This window comes from Balaenoptera ricei, chromosome 13, assembly GCF_028023285.1.
Source record: "Balaenoptera ricei isolate mBalRic1 chromosome 13, mBalRic1.hap2, whole genome shotgun sequence".
Taxonomy (NCBI): domain Eukaryota; kingdom Metazoa; phylum Chordata; class Mammalia; order Artiodactyla; family Balaenopteridae; genus Balaenoptera; species Balaenoptera ricei.
Genome location: NC_082651.1, coordinates 19724803 through 19749445, shown reverse-complemented (window position 1 = coordinate 19749445; position 24643 = coordinate 19724803). Strand labels below are relative to the sequence as shown.

Genomic DNA, 24643 nt, shown 5'->3' with positions numbered 1-24643 from the left:
TTTCTTTTGATTTCTTTTGCATGGAATAACTTTTTCCATACCCTCATTTTCAGTCTGTAGGTATCCCTAGATTTGAAGTGTGTCCCTTGTAGACAGCATATATATGGGTCTTGTCTTTGTGTCCATTCAGCCTGTCTATGTCTTTTGGTTGGAGCATTTAATCCATTTACATTTAAGGTACTTATTGATATGTATGTTCTTATTGCCATTTTCTTAATTGTTTTGGGTTTGTTTTTGTAGCTCATTTTTCTTCCCTTCCTCTTTTGTTCTCTTCTCCTGTAGTTTGATGACAATCTTTAACTCTGTGTTTGGGTTGCTTTTTCTTTTTTGTGTGTGTATCTGTTGTAGTTTTTGGGTTTGCTGTTCCCATGAGTATTTGATATAACAGTCTATATATGTACAAGTTTGTTTTAAGTTGCAGATCTTTTTCCTGCCTATAGAAGTTTCTTTAGCATTTGTTGTAAAGGTGGTTTGGTGGTGCTGAATTCTTTAACTTTTCCCTTGTCTGTAAAACTTTTGATTTCTGTGTCAAATCTGACTGAGTGCCTTGTTGACTAGAATATTCTTGCTTGTAGGTTTTTCCCCTTCATCACTTTAAATATATCATTCCACTCCCTTCTGGCATGAGTTTCTGCTGAAAAATCAGCTGATAACATTATGGGGATTCCCTTGTATGTTATTTATTGCTTTCTCCTTGTTGCTTTAAATAATGTTTGTTTGTCTTTAATTTTTGTCAGCTTGATTAATATATGTCTCAGTGTGTTCCTCCTTGGGTTCGTCCTTTATAGGTTTCTCTGCATTTCCTGGACTTGAGTGAGTGCTTCCTTTCTCAAGTTATAATATAATATAATAATATCTTCAAATATTATCTATAATGTCTATAATATCTTCAAATATTTTCTCAGGCCCTTTCTCTTTCTCTTCTCCTTCTGGGACCCCTATAATGCAAATGTTGGTGTATCTAATGTTGTACCAGATTTCTCTGGGACAGTTCTCATTTCTTTTCTTTCTTTTTTCTTTATGCTGTTCTGTGGCAGTGATTTCCACCACTCTGTCTTCCACTTTGCTTATTTGTTCTTCTGACATGGTTATTCTGCTATTGTTTCCTTCTAGTGTATTTTTCATTTCAGTTATTGTATTGCTCATCTGTTCTTTAAATCTTCTAGCTCCTTGTTAAACATTTATTTTATCTTCTCAATCTGTGCATCCATTCTTTTTCTGAGATCTTGGATCATCTTTACTACCATTACTCTGAATTCTTTTTTAGGTAGATTGCCTATCTCCTTTTCATTTAGTTGGTCTTATGGGTTTTTATCTGGTTCCTTTGTTTGCAACATATTTCTCTGTCATCTCATTTTGTCTAACTTTCTGTGTTTGTGGTCCCTGTTCACAGGCTGCAGGGTCATAGTTCCTCTAGCTTCTTTTGTCTTCCCCCGGTGGTGAGGTTGGTCTAGGGGTTTGTGCAGGCTTCCTGTTGGGAGGGACTGGTGCCTGCCCTCTGGTGGGTGGAGCTGCATCTTGTCCCTCTGACAAGCAGGGACATGTCAAAGGGTGTATTTTGAGTTTGGTGTGAGCTCAGTACAATGTTAGGCAGTCTGTCTTCTGATGGGTGGGGCTGTGTTCTTATCTTGGTGGTTGCTTGACCTGATGCTTTCCAGCCCTGGACCCTGCAGTATGAGGGGTTGGGCCAGTCTTAAAGCCAAAATTTGGAACTCCAGAAGAGCTCACTCTGATCAATATTCCCTGGGGCTTCCACTACCCATGTCCTTGTCCTCACAGTGAGCTATAGTCTACCTTGCCTCCCCAGGAGACCCTCCAAGACCCCTTGGCAGGTGTAGCCCAGGTTCCTATGGAGGTACTGCTTAGTTCTCGGTCCCAGTGTGCGTGAGAACTTGTGTTCACCTTCCAAGAGTGGAGTCTCTGTTTCCCCCAGCCCTGTGGATCTTCTGCACTCAAGCGCTGCTGGACTTCAAGTCTAAATAGCTAGGGGTTCTTTCGCCCAATGCCAGACCCTCAGGCTGTCTTGGAGGGCAATTTTATATGGAAACCTCACTGTGTACCTGTGTGGGTTTAATTTTTTTTGGTGCAAGAATTTTTTCAATATAGATGTCTGCCACCACTTTCCTCTGTATATGCTGGCCATTATCTCCTTTATAGGAGGTGTGACTAATATTGTGGTGACCAGAGACTGCAATAGATATTGAGCAGTGCCTCTCCTTTACTCTTTAGCTGTCACTGCTGTTCAGAGGTAGGGTCTGCTCCCTAGCTGTTGGAGTAGTTGCCTCCAGATCTATTTCTTAGCTGTGTTTCTGCTCTTCAGTGTGAGGTAGGTGGGATTGGAGCACTCCCACTGCAGAGGAGGCCACTGAGTATTCCTCCTCTGGAGTTGTTCACCTGTGCATATGCTTAGTTGTGTCAAGTTTCACCCATTGTGCTAGCTCTCAGATTACTGTGCTGTTGACACTGTTCTTGGCCCCACCTTAACTGGGGGTATGCTGGCAATTGGCCCTGGTGTCTCTCAGGCATTGTTTTCACCAGGCCTCCAGCATAGATCCACTAATATCAGATCCCAGGGTTGTAGTAATCATGGATCTGGACTGCCATGGGCCCTATGGGGGTAGCCCAAACTCTGGCCTGGCCCAATCCCCATGTGTATGTGCCAAGAAAGTCTACAGCCACTAAAGTGAGGCCCATCTTGCCTGCAGGAGCACTTGCTGCCCATTCAGATGTTCTGTAGGCACTGAGCTTACAAAGCTTGTCATGGGGGTGTCAATTCATGGTTTGTGCAGCTGAGAGGAGAGATTTCAGCTTTTCTTCCTTAGTTGTATGGCCCCTTGGGCTCAGCTATGGTTTCAGCCCCATGTCTGCATGTGGGTCACCCACAAGGATCTTCTCCCGAGGCTGCCCTGGAGCACATTATTCCACCCTGGTGAGGAGTGGGCACAGAGATGGTGACAGCGGGGTCACAGGAACCCCAGTGGGGATGGGGCACATGGGATAGCTGGGAGTCATGGACACGAGAGAGCTGGCCCTGGTGGCGGCCCTTCCTAGAGCCCGGGAGACAGGGGCCAGTGCATGAGGAGAGAGGTTGCAATGGCTCCCTGGCCACTCATGTATCACTCAACAATGGTGCTTCACTTCTATGACGGTCTGGGTTTTGTCCACAAGCATTGCCAGTTTTAGATTTCCTCACTTCTGTCCCTTCAGACTGTCTCCCTGCAGCCAACAGCAGTCCTCTCCCTGGGTCTTCTCTCCAAACCCTATATCCCAATACCCAGCCCCCATTTGCAATGGACACACATCTTAGGCTGGGAAATGCAGGGCTGTGACAGGGGCCATCTGTGTAGGTCTCACACTGTCCTGCCTGCCACATACTAGTTGCTGCATTCTCCTCTGATAGCTCCCAAAGCTCCCATTCTGTCTCAACTGATCTCCCTGCTGGTGAGGCTTCCCTGAATTCAGGAAGCTCTCCTCTACTTCAGCTCCCCCACCCCCAGGGGCACAGGTCCTGTCCTGCTTCCTTTCCTTCCCCTTTTCCTTTTTTCTTTCTTTCATCCTACCTGGTCACGGGTTATCTCTCTTGTCCTAAAAGTTGTCTAGTTTCCTCTGCTAGTGTTCAGCTGGTGCTCTGTGAGAATTTTTCCATTTATATATGTATTCTTGACACATCTGTGAGATGAACTCCACATCTTCTTACTCCTCCGCCATCTTGACTCCTCTGAAACATTTTCAAATATAACAGTCAGTTCTAATTTGTATTCTCCTTCCCCCCACAACTACAATCCCATATAATACTGGATAAAAAAAAGACAATTTCATTTTTTAATTGATAAACTTCAAACAAATATAAGGAAATCTCTAAGTGTTAAAATAAAGAAGGAAATCAGAATGAAACAGGTAAACACACTGGTTCCTGGTGTGCTAAGTTATTAGGGCTTATAGACTCAGAGGATCTGGATATTTGGGGCAATGGGTATATTACTCAAATGAATAAAGAAATGATTTCCTGTCACTAGGGCAAAAGGAAAAATAGAACTGAGGCAACTATCATATATTTTGGCTCTACTATCACTCTGTCCACACTAAAAGGAAGTAAGAAAAAATTGCCTTCCCCATTACTAAAGAAAGATATGCTAATGGACATAACTATGAAAAAATATGTTGCAGGAGAAATCAAAACTGCAGTTAAAAACAACTGCTTGTGACCAACATGAGATAACAGAACTTAATTTTCTCCTGCCCCTAACAATTATAAAAACAAAAAAAAATCAAAATATATGAAAGAATGGATTTCAGAGAGTGAACATCAAGCAATAAGTGATAGTGAACACTGAAAAAGAGGAAATGAATGAGGTGGTCATATGATTGTGCCTGACTACTGACTGGAGAGAGCTTCTAGAGTGTAGTGCAAGAAGGTGAAAATGAAGTCTGGCAGTCTCCCTAAGTTGAGAAGACAGATTTGGAAGTCCCAATAGATCAAAGTAGTCAGAGCTCATAAGGCAGATTAAAGAAGAAGAAGAAACAATATAGAAAGAGTTGGGGCTTTTGATACTTGCCAATGTTCCTCTTAATGTTGAACCTGAGCATTGATCAGCATATGCATGTTAGGAAACTACCTAAGGTCTGGAAAAGACCTACCCCAAAGGAGCAGATAAAACAATTCCCAGGGATCACAAAGCACTGGAATTGTTTCATGTTCCCACCAGCTAAAGGAAATAACCCACTGGACATTGGGTTGAGTAATAATTAGAAGGGAAATTCCCCAGTAGTAGGACAAAGTCAGCCCTAGATTAAAGTAGCCTATAAAGTTTAAAAAAAAAAAAATCTTGGGAAAAAAATTAAGTTGTTTCTAAGTAACTGCATCACAAAACAAAGCTTAATAATTTTATAGGAATATGAAAATAAGACACAAAAAGATAAATTCACAATACCTGGCACCTTATCAAATATTACCAAGCCTGAAAAGAAGTGGGAAAATGTAATACCTAATGAGATAAATAAATCTTTATAAAATGGCGCAGGAATGCCACAGATTTTATAATTAGTACATAAGGACATTAAAGCAGTTATAACTCTTTTCCATATCTTCAGGGGGGTAGAGGAAAAATGTAAGCATATTAAGTGAGACATAGAAGAAATTTAAAATGAGGCTCAGATTGAATTTCTATATATTAAAATCACAGTGTCTGACATGAAAAATTCACTTGATCATATGAATGGCAGATTAGAAACTGCAGGAAAACAGGTGAGTGAGCATGAAAACACAGCAGTAAAACTAACCAAAACAAAACACATTGAGAAAATAAGACATTAAAAAGATGAAGGGGACGTCAGTGAAATTTTGAACAGTCTCAAGAAGCCTAATATATGTGTAATAAGAGTCACTGAAGTGGAGAAGAGGAAGGTGGGTCAGATAAAATATTTAAAGTAATAGTGAATAAAACTTGCCCCAAATTTGATTAACACTACAAACACACAGATTCAAGAAGTTCAAAGAATCCGAAGTTCATCCTTGAAGAAGAAAATTACAGAAAAGTCACATGATATTGAATTCCTTAAAACCAGAGAAAAAGCAAATATTTTAGAATCAGTTAGAGGGAACTAAAGAGATTTTACAAGCAGCAGAACAAATATTAGAATGACAACAGAGTTCAACTGGAAAAAATAAGAGCCAGGAGACACCGAAGCAGTATCTTTGAAGTATTAACGGAAAAAAGTCAACTTAGCAAAAATATATTTTATAGTTATATTTTCAAAAGCAAAATAAAGACTTTTCCAGATATAATAAAGCTAAAATAATTGTTACCAGCATAACTGTACCATGGAAATTTTAAAGCAATTCTTTCAGACAGAATGAAAGCAATGTCATATGGAAATCTATATCTAATCAAAGGAATTATGAGCACCACTCTCTCTAAAAAAACTAAATAGGCGGGTAAATAAGCCATGTTTTATTATAATTTTGAAATCTCTTTTAAGATATTGTTTAAAGTAAAAACAATAATGATACAATTTAAAGTTTATTAAAGTGCATTACAATAATATACCAAATGGCAGGAGGAGAAACTGGTTATATACGTACACCATAAACTATAAATCAATGTTAAAGAAAAGGGTTGTGGTGAATAAATCAACTAAGAAGGTCAAATAGAGTTACTAAAATATACACAACTAATACAACAGGTGGCAAAAGAGAAGAAAAGGGGAGAAAATGAAATTAATAGAAATAAATAGCAGTATAGTACATTTAAACTCAAGTATATTGATAGCAACATTAAATCAATATGGTTTAGACACTCCAATTAAATATCAGAAATATACTAAAGAAAAATCTACTCTAAATATAGCATTATAATTAGATAAAATTAAAAGACATAACATGCTAACACTAATTTAAAAAATGATGGAGTACTTATTTACATATCAAGTATAATTTCTTAGCAAAAAATATTACCAAGAATGAGGAGAAATATTTCTCACTGGTAATGGAATTGATTCATCAAAATGATAGCAATCTTAATGTTTATGCATCTTATAATAGCACTTATAAATACATGAAACAAAGTTTAATTGAATAAAAAATGTAATAAAGAAATATACAAATCTATAGTTTTATTTGAACATTGATATTTGAACATTGATGCAAGTAGATAGAAAATCAGTAAGGTATAAAAGACATAAACAACAGTGTCAATCATTAAAAAAATCCATAATAAATTCAAAGGAATTAAACCTATAAATAGAATCTTTTCTGATTACAATGGAATTAAACTAGAATATAATAATAGATCTTTTGAAAATGTCCAAATGTTTGGAAACTAAATAACATATTCCTGAATAACAACAAGAGGAGAAACAAATAGGGAAATTAAAATCCATTATGGACCAAATAAAAAATACCATGAGAACCTATAAAAAAATGTGAAAGCAGAGTAAAGAAATGTTTTGTGGGAAATTTGTAGCCATAATGAACTATGTTAGAATACATATGAGAAAAGTCACAAATTAATTACCTAAATTTCCACATTAAGAATTTAGATAAAAAGAACAAATTGACCGTTAGGCTGTCCAAACTGGCACTGGTGCCCCTCCAAAGTGGCTTCCTCTTTAGGGGGTAACCCTGCCCCACAGGTGGGTGGCCTTGGCCACCACCAGTGCACTTGAAAAGCTCTTGCTCCAGGGGGCCAGTCCTGCACACCATCATTTCCACAACACATGTGACCAGGCCTTGCAGGCACTCATACTTGGGACCAACCCCACTAATCAGCAGCAGCAGCAACAGTTATGGCCAGAACTCTCAAGATAAATATATACTAGTGTTGCTGAAGGAAAGCAGAGGTCTATATTTTAAGTGTCAGAGAAAAGATCACTGTTTAAGCTCCAAAACCCACAGGATATCCACAGTTCTTTATCCAACAGTGCAATTGGTTGAGAGCTCTAAGTACCTATTATTCCAAATATACCTCCTGAAAGAGAAAATGAAGATGACTGATTCAATCAAATTTTCAATCAGAAATGTTCTTTAACATGGTAGTCATATAAAGATTCATGCTTGTTTCTGTATTTTGAGTAAGTTAAACTATGCTTCAATTCCTCAACTCTAAATAGATTCAATTACTAGAATAGTATTAGATATCACAGACAGGGAGAGTGATCTCTTAACCTACTATCTATATGAAATGGAATTGTATTCCATCAGAATATAACAAGTACTTTGCATAACTGAGTTTGTTGTTGTTATATATTTTTTAACAGAATTAATCAGTCCTTTTGCTTTTGACTTAATTGTTGAAAAGCAGGCTAAATCGTCTTTGTTTACTCCTGTTGTCATAAATATGGACAAAAGATTTTAAAGGGCCTCTCATCCATTTCTTAAGGAGGTAGCATAAGGCAATAAACTTAGAATTAGGACCGAGGTCAATAGCTGTCTGTTCCTGTAACTTAATAGCCATTATTTAGCAAAATACTTATTCATTTAATTACTTATGTCCATTTTTCATTAAATTATAAAATGAGTGATTTCTGACCTATTTAATTTAAAACAATGGTCAAAATTAAAATGACACAGGCATATAAATATACTTTGTAACTTATAAAGTTCTATATAAGCATTCATCCATATTAATATGAAAAATATTTCTAACTTTACAGTGTGAACATAACCCAAAGTATGACCTGGGAGTTGCTGAGAATTTTCTACCTCTGATATTAACATTTTTTTTTTACTATTTTTGAATTCTTATGACTTAACCTATTTAAACTCTGAGGTTGCACTACACCTTGTTTTATTTGCACTAACTTGCAGTTCATTAGGCTGTATGAGACGCTGGTTGCTGTCCATATTTATATATGGTTAAAAAATAAAAGCAGCTATATCCCCTTAAAAAACTAATATAAGATTGTATGTCAAAAACAGAACAAATTAAACACAAAATGATCAAAACACATTAAAAATAAAGATAAGGGGGCTTCCCTGGTGGCGCAGTGGTTGAGAATCTGCCTGCCAATGCAGGGGAAACGGGTTTGAGCCCTGGTCTGGGAAGATCCCACATGCCGCGGAGCAACTAAGCCCGTGAGCCACAACTACTGAGCCTGCGTGTCTGGAGCCTGTGCTCCGTAACAAGGGAGGCCGCGATAGTGAGAGGCCCGTGCACCATGATGAAGAGTGGCCCCCGCTTGCCGCAACTAGAGAAAGCCCTCCCACAGAAATGAATACCCAACACTGCCAAAAATAAAAATAAATTAATTAATAAAAAATTTAAAAAATAAAGATAAGGTAATAAATTAATGAAATAAAAACATTAAATAATAAAGAAAATCAGATCAGTCAAATGTAATTTCTTCCAGAAGATCAGTTAGATTCTAGAAAGATTTATCGATTAACAGAGTGAGATTCAGAGAAATTACTAATATAAGGGGTGAGAGAGATGATAAGGGGATATTATGAAAAACGATGATAATAAATTTGACAGTTTAGTTGGAGAAATACCTAGAGAATTAACAAACTTACAAAGGTCACTCAATGAGAAATGAATAACCAGAACACTGTATATATATTCAATAAAATAATTTGTGGTTAAACAATTTTCAAGAAAGAAAATTTTAGACCCAGAAGTCTTCCTTTATTTCTTTCAAAAAATTAAAGAAGAAAAATACTAATATACTAAATACTAAAGTACTAATTGCTGGTATGCAAACCCAGGATCTTCCCAGGTAAAATCTGAAACAGGCCTCTGAACATGGAGGGCAAGGAGTGATGGAAGAAGGAGACAGAATGTTCTAGATTGGTAGGTGGCAGGTTTGATAAGCAAGGGAACTTATATATGAGACTTGTCTTGGGTGGTTGCAAGAAGAGTAGATTTCCGCATTCAACAGCCCCCAAGAGTTTATATAGAGACTGTAACTGCGTTCAGTCATATATACCATCCAGATAGTCTCAACACATTGCTCTCAAACCTTTCCTTGGCAATGGCTTCACATAGGGAGGTGAGCACAGCATACATTCCAAGGACAGAGGAAGGGTTTGGGAGCCTCTGATCACCCAAGTCCTGCTTGTGGGTCAATTGAGGGTCAAGCCTTCTTGATGACCTCCTCCACACTAATCCACTAAAATACAAATATAAAAGTACTAAACTTCAAAACTTTTGTGTTTGATGCTGCACAGAACATCCACTAATAGGCAAAATAAGTGTGGAAGACTTTAGCATATTAAATGATCTCCAATATTTATCAAATAGATAAATACTGTAATTGATAGTGATTATTTCACACATCAAAATGGGCACTATCATTGTTAAAATTTATTTATCTGTTTAATCAGTTTTATTTTCTTTCCAAAGAATCTCTTTTAAACATGCTTACAAATGGAAAGATTAAGCATATTTGTTAATAACTTAATCTACTTTAACTAAATTATTATCTGTATGAGCAAAGTACACATATTCATATAACTATACTCTACTGCGAGCTTAGTTGAAAGTTTTTAATGGATCTCTTTCCTCTAAGATAGATGGAAAATAAAAACCCACATACACTGGAGAGTTGGTATAAATTCCTAAAAAGACATCTATGTTGAAGAGTAAGATTTTATCATTGAAATCAAGGGAACTAGTCAAGAAAATGATTGTGAGTTGCACTTTTATTTCAAAAAGATTAAATGACCTGTTTACTCCAATCTTTATTTTCTCATAGAGTCTATGAGCACAGGACACCATGGTAATTATTACTACTGAACTGAAGAAATGACATTTCTTTGTGGCAAATTTAGTGATGACATTTAATTTATTCAAAAGATGTCATTTGAAATTAGACTGTCAGGACTTGAATTCTGATTTTGCCTAGTCTTTTGTCAAAGTAGACTATGTGTCCAAAATACTCTTTGGACAAAAATATTCACTTTTCTGAGTCTTTGTTATTTCATTAATAAAGTAGTGATAGAAAAAAAAAATAAAGTAGTGATAGAAATAGAGATTACCTCAAAAGTAGATTACAAGGATTGAAAATTGCATAAATAACTCAGAAGAGTCCTTGGTATATCTAACCACTTAATAACATTAGCTGTGATTGTTGTCATCGTGGTAGTAAAGTATATTTACATTTGTACCTTGATTCAAGCTTTGAGTCTATGCTTCTATCTTGCATAGACTAGTCTACTAGTCTTATCTAGTTAAATTAGTAATATCAAAGAATTAGACTCAAAGGCCAGCATTCCTTAACAAATTTTGGAAATGATCAATTCAAAAGGTAAGTATTCTTAAAATGTTTGAGGTAAATTCAAATATAGGCTTCATATGCATATTGATTATTAAAATCATATGGGGTTTCTCAAAGGTATCAGTACGCTTTTAGCTGAATCTCATGAAGATCAGAAGTTTATTATGATTCCAGCAAATGTGAATCCAACATAGGTGAAAATCAATTGAAACTCTTACTCAAGAGGTTTACAAGTTTATTTGATTCATAAACATCAAACAGTGCATCCTTTTTTTAATTAAGAAAATCTGGGTCAACAAACATATTTACACATATGATTTAATGTAACTTTATCTATTTGGGGATTATGCAGTATCCAAAATATACCTTTATTATTATCTAATCCTTTCTAATTACCTACAAATTCCTTTGGGGAGCTTTTGCTGCTTTATGTTTTCTATGCAATTGGGGATAGATATATAACTTGCATTAAATACTAAGTCAATTCTAAAAAGTCTGTCGGGCTTCTCTGGTGGTGCAGTGGTTGAGAATCTGCCTGCCAATGAAGGGGATACGGGTTCGAGCCCTGGTCTGGGAAGATCCCACATGCCTCGGGGCAACTGAGCCCGTGAGCCACAACTACTGAGCCTGCGCATCTGGAGCCTGTACTCTGCAACAAGAGAGGCCATGACAGTGAGAGCCCCCCACACGGCGATGAAGAGTGGCCCCTGCTCGCCGCAACTAGAGAAAGCCCTCAAACAGAAACGAAGACCCAACACAGCCAAAAATAAATAAATAAATTTATAAAAAGAAAAAAAAAATCTGTCTTTAGACTGCATTCTTTTTATGAAACAGGTATTTAATGATATTAGGTTATTTATTTAAAAAGCAATGAGCAGCCATGATGCAGTAAATGGTATTTGAATTGTCTTTCTATTCTAACCAATTTCAAAATATATGAAATGATTTTTTCAGACAATGTGTAACAGGCAGCATAGCCTGTGGGTCTTGAGACAAGACCAAAAATTAAGTGAGTCCTGTCATCACACTGGTTATGGGATTGACATTTCTTTCAAGACCATGGAGAACCAAGTATGAAGTCTTGCTGGGTTGAGTAGACAAATAATAGAGCTGAGAGAAATAGTGGGTAGAATTTACAGGGTAGATTATGAGGGCTTCTGAAATCTGCTTACAGTTCCTCTTGAGCCTTTGGTTAAATACTAATGTCTACATGTTTAGGGTCAACTACACAGGGCCAGGAAAATAGTAATTACTAGGGAAAGAACTACTGCTAGGGAGCTATAAACTGACCAATTTTCAGAGCTCACAAATATACATTTCCTCTTAGAGGATATAAGAGTTGTGTTGCTGCACATCTTTCTTTTTTTTTTTTTAATTTAATTTAATTTAATTTTTTAAACAGCATGTCCTTATTAGTCATCAATTTTATACACATCAGTGTATATATGTCAATCCCAATCGCCCAATTCAGCACACCCCCAACCCCACCCCCCTGCCGCCTTCCCCCCTTGGTCTCCATAAGTTTGTTCTCTACATTTGTGTCTCAATTTCTGCCCTGCAAACTGGTTCATCTGTACCATTTTTCTAGGTCCCACATATACGCGTTAATATACGATATTTGTTTTTCCCTTTCTGACTTACTCCACTCTGTATGACAGTCTCTAGATCCATCCACGTCTCTACAAATGACCCAGTTTCGTTCCTTTTTATGGCTGAGTAATAGTCCATTGTAGATATGTACCACATCTTCTTTATCCATTCATCTGTCGATGGGCATTTAGGTTGCTTCCATGACCTGGCTATTGCAAATAGTGCTGCAATGAACATTGGGGTGCATGTGTTTTTTTGAATTATGGTTTTCTCTGGGTATATGCCCAGTAGTGGGATTGCTGGGTCATATGGTAATTCTATTTTTAGTTTTTTAAGGAACCTCCATACTCTTCTCCATAGTGGCTGTATCAATTTACATTCCCACCAACAGTGCAAGAGGGTTCCCTTTTCTGCAGATCCTCTCCAGCATTTGTTGTTTGTAGATATTCTGATGATGCCCATTCTGACCGCTGTGAGGTGATACTTCATTGTAATTTTGATTTGCATTTCTCTAATAATTAGTGATGTTGAGCAGCTTTTCATGTGCTTCTTGGCCATCTGTATGTCTTCTTTGGAGAAATGTCTATTTAGGTCTTCTGTCCATTTTTGGACTGGGTTGTTTGTTTTTTTAATATTGAGCTGCATGAGCTGTTTATATATTTTGGAGATTAATCCTTTGTCTGTTGATTCATTTACAAATATTTTCTCCCATTCTGAGGGTTGTCTTTTTGTCTTGCTTATGGTTTCCTTTGCTGTGCAAAAGCTTTGAAGTTTCTTTAGGTCCCATTTGTTTATTTTTGTTTTTATTTCCATTACTATAGGAGGTGGATCAGAAAAGACCTTGCTGTGATTAATCCTAAAGAGTGTTCTTCCTATGCTTTCCTCTAAGAGTTTTATAGTGTCCAGTCTTACATTTAGGTTTCTAATCCATTTTGAGTTTATTTTTGTGTATGGTGTTAGGGACTATTCTAATTTCATTCTTTTACATGTAGCTGTCCAGTTTTCCCAGCACCACTTATTGAAGAGACTGTCTTTTCTCCATTGTATATCTTTGCCTCCTTTGTCATAGATTAGTTGACCATTAGTGCGTGGGCTTATCTCTGGGCTTTCTATCTTGTTCCATTGATCTATGTTTCTGTTTATGTGCCAATACCATATTGTCTTGATTACTGTAGCTTTGTAGTATAGTCTGAAGTCAGGGAAGCTGATTCCTCCAGCTCCGTATTTTCCCCTCAAGACTGCTTTGGCTATTCAGAGTCTTTTGTGTCTCCATACAAATTTTAAGGTTTTTTGTTCTAGTTCTGTAAGAAATGCCATTGGTAATTTGATAGGGATTGCATTGAATCTGTAGATTGCTTTGGGTAGTATAGTCATTTTCACAATATTGATTCTTCCAATCCAAGAACATGGTATATCTCTCCATCTGTTGGTATCATCTTTAATTTCTTTCATCAGTGTCTTATAGTTTTCTGCATACAGGTCTTTTGTCCCCCTAGGTAGGTTTATTCCTAGGTATTTTATTCTTTTTGTTGCAATGGTAAATGGGGGTGTTTCCTTAATTTCTCTTTCAGATTTTCATCATTAGTGTGTAGGAATGCAAGAGATTTCTGTGCATTAATTTTGTATCCTGCAACTTTACCAAATTCATTGATTAGCTCTAGTAGTTTTCTGGTAGCATCTTTAGGATTCTCTATGTATAGTATCATGTCATCTTCGAACAGTGACAGTGTTACTTCTTCTTTTCCAATTTGTATTCCTTTTATTTCTTTTTCTTCTCTGATTGCCGTGGCTAGGACTTCCAAAACTATGTTGAATAATAGTGGTGAGAGTGGACATCCTTGTCTCGTTCCTGATCTTAGAGGAAATGCTTTCAGTTTTTCACCATTGAGAATGATGTTTGCTGTGGGTTTGTCATATATGGCCTTTATTATGTTGAGGTAGGTTCCCTCTATGCCCACTTTCTGGAGTGTTTTTATCATAAATGGGTGTTGAATTTTGTCAAAAGCTTTTTCTGCATCTATTGAGATGATCATATGGTCTTTAGTCTTCAATTTGTTAATATGGTTCATCACATTGATTGATTTACGTATATTGAAGAATCCTTGCATCCCTGAGATAAATCCCACTTGATCATGGTGTACGATCCTTTTAATGTGTTTTTGGATTCTGTTTTCTAATATTTTGTTGAGGATTTTTGCATCTATATTCATCAGTGATATTGGTCTGTAATTTTTTTTTTTTTTTTGTAGTGTCTTTGTCTGGTTTTGGTATCAGGGTGATGGTGGCATCATAGAATGAGTTTGAGAGTGTTCCTTCCTCTGTAATTTTTTGGAAGAGTTTGAGAAGGATGGGTGTTAACTCTTCTCTAAATGTTTCATATAATTCACCTGTGAAGCCATCTGGTCCTGGACTTTTGTTTGTTGGAAGATTTTTAATCACAGTTTCAATTTCATAACTTGTGATTGGTCTTTTCATATTTTCTATTTCTTCCTGGTTCAGTCTTGGAAGGTTATGCCTTTCTAAGAATTTGTCCATTTCTTCCAGGTTGCCCATTTTATTGGCATAGCGTTGCTTAGTAGTCTCTTAGGAAGCTTTGTATTTCTGCAGTGTGTGTTGTAACTTCTCCTTTTTCATTTCAAATTTTATTGATTTGAGTCCTCTCCCTCTTTTTCTTGATGAGTCTGGCTAATGGTTTATCAATATTGTTTATCTTCTCAAAGAACCAGCTTTTAGTTTTATTGATCTTTGTTATTTTTTTCTTTGTTTCTATTTCATTTATTTCTGCTCTGATCTTTATGATTTCATTCCTTCTGTTAACTTTAGGTTTTGTTTTTTCTTCTTTCTCTAGTAAAACTATGGAATGTTCCATTAATTTGCATGTCTTCCTTGAACAGAGGCCATGCTAATCTTCTCTGTATCGTTCCAATTTTAGTATATGTGCTGCCGAAGTGAGCAATGCTGCACATGTTTGACAACATTTGTTATTTTGTTATTTTAAAACTTAAAAAGAAAGATGCTTGCCTGATGAGTGTGATATAGACACATTGCATGAGTGTGAAGATGCCATTAAACATCTGTGACATTCAGTAACATCTTCAGAAGAGCCATGCCTTAGATAGAATTAAAAAAAAAAAAAACTTAAAAATATATATTACAAATATATTCAAGGATTAAAGAAATATATCAACATAATATAGAAAGAAACTGAAATTATTAAGGGGAACCTAAAGGACCATCTAGATCTAAAAATAATGCAAAAACTAAAATAAAGCCAATTCACAGAATGGGTTTATCTGTAGATTTGACACAAAAATGAAGATTAGTACTCCTGAAGGCACAGGGGAAAAAAACAACACAAAAATGAAGTAAAAGAGGAAAAAAAGGTTGGTATGGGGGAAAATAAGGAACCAAACAACAACAATAAGTGGTCTAATATTCTTATACTTTGAATTCCAGTAGGAAAATAAAATAAGATGGAAAGGAAAAAAAATCATATTGAAAAAATTCACTCAGGTACACATACAGTTTTTCACAAAGTATAGTGTTTCATATTTAAATGCATTTTTATATAACAAAGAGGAAGGGAGTCAGCAATCATGTTCAAAACTACCAAAGAAATTAAGATGAAGACTCATATTAGGTTTTGGTTTAGAAATTTAGAGAACACTTGTGACCTTGAATATAATTTCAGTATTGATATGGGAACTAAACAGATTACAATAAAAAAGGTGGAGGATTTTAATTACTCTTTTAAATTAGGTATATATTGTAATTGTATTATATATAAATATGTGCAAATAATACAATATATATCTATATAGTTAATTTAATAAGCATTAAAATTTAATAGAACTCCTTAATATCCTTCATTGTTTGTATTTCCCCTTCCTTGGGTACTAGGTGAAATTTCTATAATAACTTAATTATTCCTGTGCTTTGGCTTATAATTTTTTGATGCATATAATTAAAAAAAAAAAAGAGTCTTTTATGCCTACTTTTAAACTGTGTGCAAAGTAAATATATCGTATTAATTCTTGCGGGTGTTTTTCAATTCAAATATATTCTATTCAAATGTATATGAAATGCACCAAAGCTGACATGTGTGTCTATAGTTTATTAATGTTACTAGTTACTGTATAAATCATATGATGGGGTTTACCAACTCTTTTTGTTGATTGATATTTTTGGTTTTTCTTATTTTTTAATATTCAGAAAGATGCTTATTGTAAATGTCAGTTTGTGCACAGGTAAGGCTATGTATTTGGATTATTGGGTCCTAAGATACACAAATTTTCACATTTGTTAGTGTTTGCTATGCATTTTCACATTTGCAATTTCTTCTCAATTGTAAACTTGTTTGATGGTACCACTTTATATTTCCTCTAGTAGAATATAACAGTTGTGTCATAGTACACCTTTGACAATTCTTGTTATTTTTATAACTAAAAAAATGTTTGATAAGTATGAAAAAATATCTTTTTATGTTTCCTATTTCACAACTTTCTGTTTGATAGTGAAGGTGATCATCTTTACCATTATTTATTGGTGATTCTGTTATCGTCTTTTGTAGATTGTCTGTTATTTTCTTCTGCATATATTTCTTAAACTGACTTCACATTACTGCTTTTAATTTTAATTCATATATAATATATGTTATAATTTATATTAACAAAAGTTGGTTAAATATATTGTAATTATCTTTTCTTGGAATATAGTTGTCTTTTAATTTTTCTAGTTGTAATTAAATACATTTAAAGAAATATAGTCAACTTGTCAATACTTTCAATATAATGTATTTTGTGTCAAGAAATCCTTTTCTTTCCAGAAGTTATCAATATATTATTGCATGTTTTATTCTAAAAGTTTCAAGTTTCATTGTCTTAGCTAATATTTAATTCACCTGTAATTGAATTGTCTACATGGTGTAAGGTAAGAATTCAGTCATATTTTATTATTACCCTAACAGCATTTATTGAACTGTTCATCATTCCCACAGTGGTCTGCAACATCAGACAAATGAACATTTGTCTCTTTTTCCGACATGCTGATTCTATTACTTCAGATCATTTGTTTAGCTGAGTATCACTTTTCTTTTGTGGGTCTTTCAAAGTTAATATTTGTCTGCAGGTATCAATGGCTACACAAAGAAGATATATGCATATCACAAATCTATGCTAGGGCAGATAAATGACTCAATTCTCAAATGACACCTTTTTGAACCCAAAACCCATTTCAAGGCAGTTAATGAATGTTATCTCCCTTTGACAATTCAGTGAGTTTTCCATCTAATCCTTTCACTGAGAATTTCACTGGATGGGTTCCAGTTTTATGTGGGTGCCACAATTCTCTTTGCAGTGGACCCATCCACGTCTCCCGTTGCCTGAACAAATACTAAAATATTCTCTTAGTTATCAGTGTTTGTATGGGCACCAGAGTAGCTTAAAATATACACTGACTTACTTCTTGTTTCTAGCTCCCATTTTTTATCTGACCACTGATATTTCTCTCACTTGCTTTCTTGAGCTGTAAAGAATGACTTAAAACAAACCAAACCAAAGAGGAACCAAATCTATCAACCAAACAAATAATGTTTGCTATAATACATTCACTATTCATGGGTGTTATGTAGTGGGGGTTTTTTTTCAAGACATCTTATACACTGCAGTACTAGAATTGAAAGGCCAGACAAGGATTTCTAGGAGTTTTGACATAAAGGATAGCAGAAAAGGAAGGGTCACTGGGCAGCATTTTCTTCATAGAATGTGTTTTTATTTTTTATAATGGAGCGTGAATTGCTTTAGATAAAGATGTGCTTTTCAGTTCTTTACAGTTCCACATTCTCCTCTTTCTTTTATGCCCTGCATGCCTCTCTATGTTATCTTTCTGGTGTCTATATGCATTAAACCTTGCAATATCTGATTTAAGGATTCAATTCTTTCTTTTCTACATTTATCTCACCCTTAAGTTTGAGGAACTTCTACTCGATGATGGAAATAGAAGACAAATTAGAGTAAGGTCGGCTCCTTTTTATAACTTCTATTAAAATAATAGCACCTGCCTCAAGCAGGTTGACCTCTCTTTCTCTTTTACCTTCCTCTGCAAACATTCCCAGAAGCCCCACTTTTCTTACATTCCACAGGCTCACAAGCCACATCTCATTTTGAGGACAGATCTTCCTGACACATCTTTTCCATGTTTTTGTCACACTTTTGTATTCTTTGGTTATGTGTATTTCTTCTAACCTCTTACAATTAAACAAGAAAGAAAAAAATAAGAAAGGAAGGAAGAAAAGAAGGAAGGAAGGATGGAAGTGAGGAAGGAAGAACATACAGAATCTTGCAAAAGGTCTTCAGGCTTGCTTACTGTGCATTTTAGATAGTTCTCATCTATTTTACTCTTTTATGTTATTCATGGATATCTGACAAAAATTTTATTTTTGAGGTGCCAATTCATTTTGAATCATAGTCTTATCCAAAGTTTTTGGTCATTGGATCATAGTTATACTTTATATGTAAAAAGTTTCTTTCCAGAAATTTGTGAGAACTCTCAAACTGTGCTGAGCATTCCTTTCCTTTATAACCAAAGCTCCAAAAGAGCCTAGTTATATCTACATCATAAATATGGCATTCTTGTTGATAATGATATTTTATTTTCCTCTTATGATTTCAAGTGATTAAATATATATCAGAAATTATATTAAATATATAAATTAATAAATATATCAGAAATCATTATATAAGCAAAACGATACTATCAAAAACTATCTGGATCAATGAAATTCTCCCAACTACCTTTTATTCTCTCAGTGATAGAACTTTTAGAAAATAGTAAATGCTTGATAAATATCATTAATATTGAGTTGAAACTAATCGAAATTGGGGGATTTGGTCAGAGATATTCTTGACCTACTAAGAATAATGTCGTAAAACCCTACTTGCTACATCTCCAACTATGTGTTAACATTAATTAATGTTCAGAATGATGACATCAAGAACTTGCAAGACCTGAATTTGACAAGTAATTTCACTGAAGAGGGAGCCATGAATCTGACCCCATGGCTTCAGACCTTTTTGGAAAATTTCCTATAATAAATCTCGATTTTTTTGGCAGTCATCTTTTGACTCCCCAGATAATCCATTCTCCTGGCTATCTGGATTTCCTAGGCATTTGAAAAAAGCATCATCTTATCATTATTATTATAGATGATAATGACATACATGTAAGCTTTAGGTTGTGCTAATATATTTATATATGCACACACACATGTATAATCTGTTTTGAGGTATGAAAGTCCAGGACAACTACAGAGCTTTCTCTATAAATTAAATTATTAAGGTAAATTATTTAACCTTTCACATTTTCTATTTATCTCTAGTAAAAGACATTTTAAAAACAGAACTTCATATGCAAACCTTCATATGCAAAGAATTTTAGTGGTAGCTTTTCTTTTTTTAAATTTGAGGTTGGAAGGCTCACTCTCACCTTTTTTTCCTACCTATTGAGTCTTTATGTCATTAGACTTTGATGCTCAGGATAAAAGTCACCAAGTGAGTGGTAGCAACTTGTTTATTTTTTTTAATGCCAAAGAGTGAGGCAGTTGAGTAGCTGAGTTAAATAAACCATGCTTTTCACTCAATAGTTTAGGAAAGCGGTCTAAAACAAAAGAAATTTTTTAAACTACATATGCTTAATAATATTCTAATTTAGTTGAAGTGATAGGAAACTCTTATTTGAAATAATATCTCTAGGGACTTCCCTGGTGCTGCAGTGGATAAGACTCCGTGCTTCCAATGCAGAGAACTAGATCCCACATTCATGACGCAACTAAAAGTTCACATGCCACAGTTAAGAGTTCACATGCCACAACTAAGGAGCCCGGGAGCTGCAACTAATGAGCTCACATGCTGCAACTAAGGAGCCGGGGAGCCACAACTAAGACCAGTGCAATCAAATAAATAAATAAAGATCTAAAAATAAAAATCTAGATCTGTGCTGTCCACTAAGAAATCCACTAGCCACACGTGGCTATTTAAAAAAATAATAATAATACCGCTAAAAACCCCTTATAAAGAAACATATTTCTTAACTTTTCTTGTTATAACATATTTCACTAAAAAATATATGAATAACATAACTAAATAAAGTGTGAAGTTAAACTATACTGACACTTCTCTTCCACTTTCCAATCAATTCTTGACTGGCAGTTTCAGCTTAGAGGTAATAGTTGCCCAGAGAATTGGATGAAGAGCCATGGGATAGCAACCCTGGGAAACAGCCATTACCTATATCTAAGATAGCACTTTGAAGCAGGAAAAAAACAGAACAATAAACCCAGTAATGTGCTTCTTCTAGCAGCTGCCAATGCTCCTTACTTGAAGTAGCCAGATTTCAGGGCTAGCATAGAGGCACAGCCAGCAGGAAGCCTACTCTCAATAATCCTTGCCTGCCTCAGAGTTTTACAACAATAGAACAATTAGGAATCCTTGCTTATTATATTTTCCACCATGCTGCACTTTCATTTTCAGGTCACTGTCTTCAGGGAGCTTTGTTTACTTGTGGAGTTATTTCAGACCAAGTGGATGGCTTTCTTGTAGAAAAGTTTGTAGAACACATTCAAACAAGGATTAGAGATTGACTAGGTAGTCTTTAAAGTTACAAGACATCCTTAGGTTTTATATCTTGATGAGTTTGGGTACCATTAGCCAGTTTTCCAATTGAAGCGTCAATGCCCATATAATTGAAAGTCTAAACTTGGGGTGCAGACTGTTATCAGTACTGGATGCTTCAGAACCATGTCAGATTTCTTAACCCAAAACCTCCTTACTGAGAAATGTAAATTGGCACAACATTGGCAACTAAATTAAAAACTTTATTGGATTTCACCCCTAAGTATTTTTTCCCTTGTGGTTCCAGGATCCAACAGAAAATAAAATATTGTTTTCAGTTATTATTTCTCCTTGTCTCTTCTAATCTCTGACATTTTCTCAATATTTTTTCATAAATTTGATATTTTTCAAGGTCATATTTTTATGTCTGTCAATTTGACTTTTTTTTTTTTTTTTCTGGTGTTTTCTCAAGCTTAGACTATGCTGATGGATTTTGAGGAAGAACACCATAGAGATGAGGTTTTCTTCTTCTGACCTCACATCAAGAAGTACTTGACAATGTGCTTTATTCCCAATGATGTTAGCTTTGATCACTTGGGTAAGGTAATGTTTGCCAGGTTTATCCTCTATAAAGTGACTATGTTTCCCTTTCAATCTTTTATTCTTTAGAAGCAAGTAACTAAGTCTTGATCATCAGCTCACTCTTAAGAGGATGGGAATTGCATATTTTGTCATTTGATTCCAGTACTGAATCTAAATAATTTGTATACACTCAGCATGTTATCAGGCACTAGCTGATTAATTTACGTGAAATAATAACTTGTTCTGACCATCAGCCTTTTCTCTCCAAAATTTGCCAATGTATATGTGGCAGTAGGGTCTAAAGTAAAAAGAAAACAAGGAAAAATAACCATGAAGCAAGTAAAGAAACAAACAAAAACCTTACCCTGGAGGCAGAAGTCACAAATTTTTAAAGTCCTATCCACTTATAAATTGCATATTTAGGTAAGTAATAGCCATTTTGAATTTTTGAAATATCATTATTGCCAAAGACAGATAACAAGACTACCGTATTGTATAGTTTTAAGAGCATCAATGCTGGAACCTGACTACCTAGATTCAAATTTACCAGCTGTGCAAGTTTGATCAGGTTTTTTACCCTTCTCTTACTCATTTTCCACCTGTCTGAAGTAAGGATCAAAGAGAACTTAATACATTCTATTATCTATTTCATAAATTATCTAGTTCATAAGATTATTTTAAGAACGAAATATACTAACAAATATAAAATCCTTAGAATAGCCCTTGGATCTGTAAATATTAGTTGTTGCTATCAGTTTTATTACTATTATTATTATTATTATTATTATTAGATATGCTCTAAGCATAGAACTTAGCAATTTATAGAAGTAAAAACTTAAAATTTTAAGAGTTATAGAAATATCCTACTAGTATGACAGAAAAATGCAATGTAATTTTTTGTCAAGAAAAATTCAATACTCAAACTAATTGCTTTCTTTGCAAATGTCAGAGTCCAAGTTATAAGCAGTCTAAAACAAGGGATATAAACATTAAGAAAAATGTTAATGTGACTTTTACATCATCTAAATTTTAAAGTTAAAAGAAATTTTCTGTTTATTACATATTGTTAAGTAACTAAAATAACATGCATATTGGTTTCTTATGATATATTGAGAGATTGGGAAAGTTGGTTATCTATTGGATATCAAGTGGGTGACCTGAAAGTAAATACAGTTGCTGATTAGGCAGCCTCAAGGGCATGGGGGTATGAAAGGTCTGCAAGGATTTTCCTCCCTTTTAGGGCACTTCATTCCAGCCCTATTGCATTTTAGTCTATATGTTAAGATCATTACTTACATATTCCTCTCACCTTAACTAATCAGTTGCCAATCCATCCCTGGCCATAGTACAAAAACTTTCTTTCCAATAGTATACTAGACATCACACCTGGATGTTACAAAATCATATAACATGTTAAAATTCAACATCTACAAATCCCACCTCCCAGGCATATTGGCTCTTGCTTTTTAAACTGTTTTCTCTCTCGTGGTTAATATTATAAATATTATAAAATATTTTTTAAAAGCTTCTATTATTCTTCTTGAGATGTGACTCATTCTCAGGATAGTGATATTTTAATAAAATATATCAAATGTACCATAGGAAGAGGGAGATTTCATTCTGAACATCTTATGAATTTCATATGTGAATTTGGAAATGGAAGCTAGGAGCAGAACTAAACTATTCCACATCAAAATAGAGAGTGAGAGTCAGCTCTACCCACCACCAGAGCCTCCCATCAAGCCTCTTAGATAGCCTCAACCACCAGAGGACAGACAGCAGAAGCAAGAAAAACTACAATCATGCAGCCTGTGGACCAAAACCCACAGTTACAGAAAGAGAGACAAGATGAAAAGGCAAAGGGCTATATATCAGATGAAGGAACAAGAAAAAAACCCAGAAAAACAACTAAATGAAGTGGAGATAGGCAACCTTCCAGAAAAAGAATTCAGAATAATGATAGTGAAGATGATCCAGGACCTTGGAATAAGAATGGAGGCAAAGATTGAGAAGATGCAAGAAATGATTAACAAAGACCTAGAAGAATTAAAGAACAAACAAACAGAGATGACCAATACAATAACTGAAATGAAAACTACACTAGAAGGAATCAATAGCAGAATAACTGAGGCAGAAGAACGGATAAGTGACCTGGAGACAGAATGGTGGAATTCACTGCTGTGGAACAGACTAAAGAAAAAAGAATGAAAAGAAATGAAGACAGCCTAAGAGACCTCTGGGACAACATTAAATGCAACAACATTCACATTATAGGGGTCCCAGAAGGAGAAGAGAGAGAGAAAGGACCAGAGAAAATATCTGAAGAGATTATAGTCGAAAACTTCCCTAACATGGGAAAGGAAATAGCCACCCAAGTCCAGGAAGCGCAGAGTCCCATACAGGAAAAACCCAAGGAGAAACACACCGAGACACATAGTAATCAAAATGGCAAAAATTAAAGACAAAGAAAAATTATTGAAAGCAGCAAGGGAAAAATGACAAATAACATACAAGGGAACTTCCATAAGGTTAACAGCTGATTTCTCAGCAGAAACTCTACAAGCCAGAAGGGAGTGGCATGATATACTTGAAGTGATGAAAGGGAAGAACCTACAACCAAGATTACTCTACCCGGCAAGGATCTCATTTAGATTTGATGGAGAAATCAAAAGCTTTACAGACAAGCAAAAGCTAAGAGAATTCAGCACCACCGAACCAGCTCTACAACAAATGCTAAAGGAACTTCTCTAAGTGGGAAACACAAGAGAAGAAAAGGACCTACAAAAACAAACCCAAAACAATTAAGAAAATGGTCATAGGAACATACATATCGATAATTACCTTAAACGTGAATGAATTAAATGCTCCAACCAAAAGACACAGGCTTGCTGAATGGATACAAAAACAAGACCCATATATATGCTGTCTACAAGAGACCCACTTCAGATATAGGGACACATACAGACTGAAAGTGAGGGGATGGAAAAAGATATTCCATGCAAATGGAAATCAAAAGAAAGCTGGAGTAGCTATACTCATATCAGATAAAATAGACTTTAAAGTAAAGAATGTTATAAGAGACAAAGAAGGACACTACATAATGATCAAGGGATCAATCCAAGAAGAAGATATAACAATTATAAATATATATG

The 24643-nt window shown here is 35.2% G+C and overlaps 1 non-coding gene across 1 annotated transcript; it reads right to left on the bottom strand.

The window, feature by feature from the left end:
- Positions 1-15152: 15152 nt before the first annotated feature.
- LOC132347163 (U6 spliceosomal RNA) lies at positions 15153-15259 on the bottom strand. Its single transcript, XR_009497119.1, has one exon. It is a non-coding gene; the product is annotated as a U6 spliceosomal RNA (small nuclear RNA).
- Between the last annotated feature and the right edge of the window lie 9384 nt (positions 15260-24643).